The sequence below is a fragment of the Marmota monax genome, unplaced genomic scaffold (genome assembly GCF_021218885.2).
Source record: "Marmota monax isolate L192 unplaced genomic scaffold, Marmota_monax_Labrador192_F-V1.1 WCK01_AAM20220418_F8-fsc00022, whole genome shotgun sequence".
Classification (NCBI taxonomy): Eukaryota; Metazoa; Chordata; class Mammalia; order Rodentia; family Sciuridae; genus Marmota; species Marmota monax.
Window position 1 is genome coordinate 28729859 of NW_026695215.1, and position 6000 is coordinate 28735858.

A 6000-nucleotide genomic window follows, 5' to 3' on the forward strand; every position below is an offset into this window, starting at 1 on the left:
AAAATTTAAACATATTAAAGTTTATTATTCAATCAGGAGTTAGATGACTGTGCAAACTTTACCTCAACAGGAATATACCGAGATGTGCAAACAAATGCAAAATTCCACTAGTGGTTTGACTGAAGGCTGAACTTTTTTTTCTTACAGAACTTTCTGATAACAACCATAAACTATAAGTACAGGTACAATGCAGTCAGTGATCATTTTATTTATTGTTAGAATATAAAGGAATTGAGAAAGCATAGGTTTCATTCATTATATTTTTTATAAGGAAGACTGCATTAACCTGAAAAAAATGTTACCATATTATCACACACAAACATGCTTCAGAGGAGGAATATATTTGAGAATATGATATTCTAAATTCTAAAGGAAAAGTGATCCTTTTCAACAATGCATAGTTGATCCTTTTCCATCAATAAATATTGTTGAAAGTTCTTTAAGGAAAAACTTACTAATTCTTCACTACATAAGTTTTTGTGAATTTAGTTTTTGAATCACCATAATCCACTATCCAATATTAATATCTCTTTTATAGTACTACAACAAGCCAACAAACACTTAAATGCACTTCACATCAAGAGTATGTAAAGTTTATTTTTTCCTCTTCAAACCTTCAGAAAATTAGGGGTTATTTCAGCAACCAATATGGTCAGAACCTCTGAAGGTAAAAATTGAGTGCCTCATAGCATAAAGGACTGTCTGCAGCACTGCATACCAGCTGGTAGTAAAGTGTCCCCTTCCAATGGCTTCTAGTAAGGCCAAAGTTTTAGGTTAGTATGAAAAAGTGCCACCTTTGTTTTGGATTAGTGTCTGACAGGAGAAAATTTAAGTTATTCTGTATATTATTATACTTAAAAGCCAGCTCCAATCTTGAGTATTTATGGTAATATCTAAACATACAAAAATAATATATAAATTTTTCTTCACTTTCTTGTAAACAGTTGTCAGTATACTGTTTTATCCCTTTATAATTGAAACATGCAAATCATACATACATATATAAATACACAAAAGAGAGTAATTTACACTCATTCAAAATCGAGCAACAAAATAGTTTCAGTATTCAAATTATACATAATGGATGCATCTTATATTCCTAGAAACAGCCACCATTCATCCTAGTGTTCTTAGCTGCAGTTGTAGAAATACTGAGTTTTACATTTTCCATGCCTTTACAGTATTTGTAACACTTATCATATATGAAGATAAAGACTTGTTTATATAATCTCTTCTTTTCAGAATAAGAATAAAGCAGCACTTAACAAATATTGAAACAGTAGCAGCAACAGCAGGTGTTACCATTGCTAGATCAGGAGGAAGTTTTCCATTCTGACAATTTTTAAATTAAAAAAAAGGAAAAATTGACCTAAATGAATATAATTATGGGTTCATTTCTTGGGCATGTAACAGTGAGTCCGGCATTTCAAATGTGTCTTTGTAGTCCATATGCTGGCTGATGGTATAACAGTATTTGTGATTGGCATCAGAACCATTGGTTTTCATTGGCTTCTTGTCCAGTTTTATGAGGGTTCTGAGATGTCCATAGCCCACCTGAAATTTTGTAACTTTTGCTCATTTTGGAGTGATGGTTGTGAGAAACATCATTGATATGCAGCTTCCTCCTTCAGGACCTGGAACTAGAGGAAATGCCATCACTACTCAGTCTAACAGGACTCTTCAAAACAGTGGGTGGCATTCCATCAGCACTGTGTTTACTGCCACCACTGCTCTTGCCACTATGTGGATGGGAATGCTTGTGACTGCTGGTGTGGTAGTGGTTAGCAAGATGCTCCTGGTGCTTTTCCTTATTTATGGTCTCTGCTATATATGGGCTTAAATGCTTGTTCTTCCACTGCCTTGATCAAAACTGTCTTTCTGAGGATGAAACTTTGTCTTCATCTCCAGTTCTTCCTTACTAGTGCCTGTATCAGTGGGTAGTATTGGAATCCATAATTTCAGTGATCCACTCTTTTCCTTTTTCTCTCCTCTGTATTTTCAGTTTTTTTTAGTATTTGTGATGGGAATTTTCATTTTAATTAGAGAAGTTACAGAACTGCTGCTGGCTGCTTGTGACTGCATGTGTTTGTGTTGCTATTCTTCCTGGACAGCTATATAATTATCTCCTTATACAAGACCTAGTTTCTAGCTTGTGTTTTTCTCTATATTTATCTAAATAAAAATTTGGAGGAATTATTCCAGGAATAGCAGAAATAGGCTCATGGTATTTACTGCTCCCTGTTTTATGAGTATATTCTTGCTTAACAGATGAATGATCAGAAATTTTGTCAGTTCTATCATGTAATCCTGAATTCAGAGGTACAGAAGGTCCCTGCTTGAAGTTGATATTGTATTAGCTACCAGAAAAATATATTTCCTATTTCTATGACTATATTAGTTCTGTCCTTGCTGATTCTTGATGTTGAGGCCATTCTTGGTGGGATGACAAACTGTATGAGGTACTGGGCATTCCTGTTGCTAGCACTGATGAATTATCAGATGTATGGCTATCCTGAACAGATATATTTCCTGAATTTATAGGTCCCAGTGCAGGGAATGCTGATGTAGATGCTTTCTGAAAACTTGGGTTTGTAAGCACACCTGTGACACTATCTACTAATATGGAATTCTGGACTAAAGCTGAACCAAAAAGTGGTGTCTCTCAAACGTGCCTATCTTATTTTTGTTTCTTAGCTGCCTGATTAGCCCTCCAGTTTCAAATCCTCTTAGGTATTTTCTCCAATATTTTTAGAAACTCAGTTTTTAGCTCATTTAGTTTTTTAGCTAATTTAGAGTAACTGTAGGATCCACATATTCCCACCAATGCTTTCCATCAGTCAATACAGGAATCTCCCAACTAGACTATTTGCCAAATTAATGCATGCACGTGTTATCACTGTTTGTTTGTATTGAAGACAGAAGGTTGTAAGAGGTAGACTGTTGGTAATTATAAAGTAGGATGTCCATGCCAAATCCTTGCTTGCTCTTACTAACTGGGTACATTTCACCACATCTGTGTATGGGTGTTTAATGGTGATCTCAAAATCTAGTGTTTGTGACATTATGATTTCAAGTAAAAACAGTTTTTGAGTCTGCTGAAGCATCACATTTTGTATGTATCCAACAGTGGCACAAGAAGATTAAGATAAATGTGCTACTTTGATAACATGTTGAAGTTTTTGAGCCTGTTCTTTCACTTTGCAGCCAAAAATAATGCAGTAGGTGATATTCTATGTCTGCTGAATTTGGTGAAAAGAATAGTGCATACAAAACTTGTGCATATAAACAATTACAGTGTTTATTGTAAGCTTAAAGACACTGAGACACTTTCCTATGTTCTGGATAAGTTTGGGTGCTGGCTAGCAGTATGAGAGTTCTTTATCAGTCTCCACTCCAGTGGCAGCTTGGTGTGTTCTGCAGCTGTTCCCAAGTATAAAACGATTGAGAAGAAGCTCCACGGCCCCACACCATGACATGTCCTCCTTTACCCTGCTCCCTCACCCAAGTGATTTACTTTGCCACATACTTCCTGCCATGCCATCTGTTACCCCCATCTGGAACCTCTAAACTGAGACTCATGAACTGAAACCTCTAAAACTGTGAGCCCAAACAAACATTTTCTCTTTATAAGTTATATATTATATATAACTTTATAAGTTATATCTTATATATTTTGTTGTAGTGATGGAAATCTTAAGAGAAAAAAATATATATATATTTGGTATTGGGCATTGAACCCAGGGCCTCACACACATTAGGCAAGCACAGAATGACATCCACAGCTGCTTTTAAATTTTTAAATTTTAAAACAGTACATTACTAAGTTTTTACGGTTGGCTTTGAACTTTTGATTCTCCTGCTTCAGATTCCCTAGTAGCTGGAAATGCAGGAATGTAACCACAACACTCAGCTCACATTCATCCCTTCATAAGGAAGACTCTTCTGAAAGAATGGTATTAATCCATGTGTGAGGATGGTGGCCCATTGACCCAACACCTCCCATTAATCTCTACCTCCCAAACTGCTGCTTTGGAGAATCATATTTTCAACACATGAACTTTGGAGGACAATTCAAACCACAGCTGTTGGTTGGTTTGTCATCTCGTTAGCAGTGGAAGATTTTTAACTCATGGGTCTGGGAATGGTGGGCAAGATGGGAGTTTCATGGAGTCTTTTCCCTGAAGTTTTACTTGTCCCAACAGAGGTAGTAACTATGTAGGTAGTTTCTCCTACATAGTCTCAATCTGTGGCATTCATAACTTATCCATTGCTTTGATCCCACACTATTTCTTATCCTTAGATTCTCCAGGTAGAGTTTCCCTAAATAGTTCCACATAAGGAGCCCTTACCCAGGATTTTTAGATGATCCTTTAAATGAAAAACTGCAAGAAAACAGCTTGAACTTGAGGAAATACGGGGAATGAAAATAAATTGTTTTTTTAAGTTTGATTTTGACTCAAGGAGAAATAATAGTTTTACAGAAATTCAGGGGCCAGTGGATACTTTGAAGGACTAGAAAATTGAATTTATCTATAGGCTCTAGTTCTTTGCCAAAGAAAAGGGACAGGGTGTACAGGCGAATAAGAAGACAACTGAGTTCTTATGAATTCGCAGAGAATATACATTTGAAAGGGAAGCCTTACAAGTGGTCAGGTGAGGGATTTTCCTTTGGTTTAGTGATCCTATGAATCACAAATTTATGCTGGTCTACTTGTTTCCTGTATAACTCTTGTCCCAGAATTTCAGTTGTCCCCAAAAGCAGAACATGACACTTGGGTGCAGGCATTGTATTTTGGGAAGTGATCCCAGAAAATTTATTTTGAGAAGAGATCTCAGAAAACAGGAACTCAGGGGACTGGGTAATAAAAAAAGGATAATCAACCTTAGAATGAAGTATTGAACTGTTTTACCACTGAGGACAATGGGGCCTCAATCTAGTTGGAGGTCCTCTACCTCCCTTCAGAGGCTGGAATGCTGGGAATTGGCCCACTAGTGTCTGTCAACTATTATCAAGTTTTTGTGACTGCCATTGCTGATTGTATAATTGGCATAGATGTTTTCCACATTTGTAGGGCTGAGAAGGTAGGTTGGTGGTGGAGCATTTGTTAGCATGTGCAAGACTCTGGGGTCAATCTCTGCTACCATGAAAACAAAAGTCTTATATGTCTGTATGAGAATGTTCACAACTGTTAAAGGAGATTCTGCTATTCAGGGATTGTTACATCGAATTGATCGCAGTTCCCTTCTGGCTGGCTCAACAGAAACAATTATAGAATTCTAGAAAAAGAGGAAAGCACAACTTTCGATTTAATGGTTTTTGGAGAACTCAGAATGGACAAGGTCAGTGAGATAGAAAGAAGAGTCCTGGATTGAGTACTGGGCTTTAAGGATTGGTTTATCTTTCAAAAAGTCTGATGATGAAAAAAAAATCAGTAAATGAGGTGCAACTATCTACCAGATATAGAATAAAGTTCCATATGACCATTATTTTCTTTGAGAGTATAATTTCCAAGGTTTAAAAATTATTACCTATATCCATATACATTTACATAAAAAGATGGTTAGATGTATTTGTTTTCACCTGAAATAAAAAAAACCTATGGGCTAGGGCTATAGCTTAGTGGCAGAGTGCTTGCCTAGCACATGTGAGACACTGAGTTTGATCCTTAGCACCACATAAAAAAATAAACAAACAAAATAAAGGTATTGTTTATCTACAACTACAAAAAATAAAATAAAATAAGCCTCTACATATATTCAGTTAATGAATCCTAGGGGGCCCCATGCACACTTGAGTTCATGTATGACACCTACAATAGATATTCATATCCAGCAGCAAATGGTCAAATTTCTACTTACAACACTTTTATGTAACAAAAACTGTTTGAGGACTGGGGATATAGCTTAGTGGTAGAGTGCTTGCCTAGCATGCATGAAGCTCTGGGTTTTGCCCCAATACTACCAAGAATGTAAAAACAAACAAAACACTTAAATAGTACA

General features: G+C 36.2%; 1 pseudogene; it reads right to left on the reverse strand.

Moving 5' to 3' along the window:
• Positions 1-1383: 1383 nt before the first annotated feature.
• LOC124084506 (cyclin-T2-like) lies at positions 1384-3471 on the reverse strand (annotated as a pseudogene).
• Positions 3472-6000: the final 2529 nt, after the last annotated feature.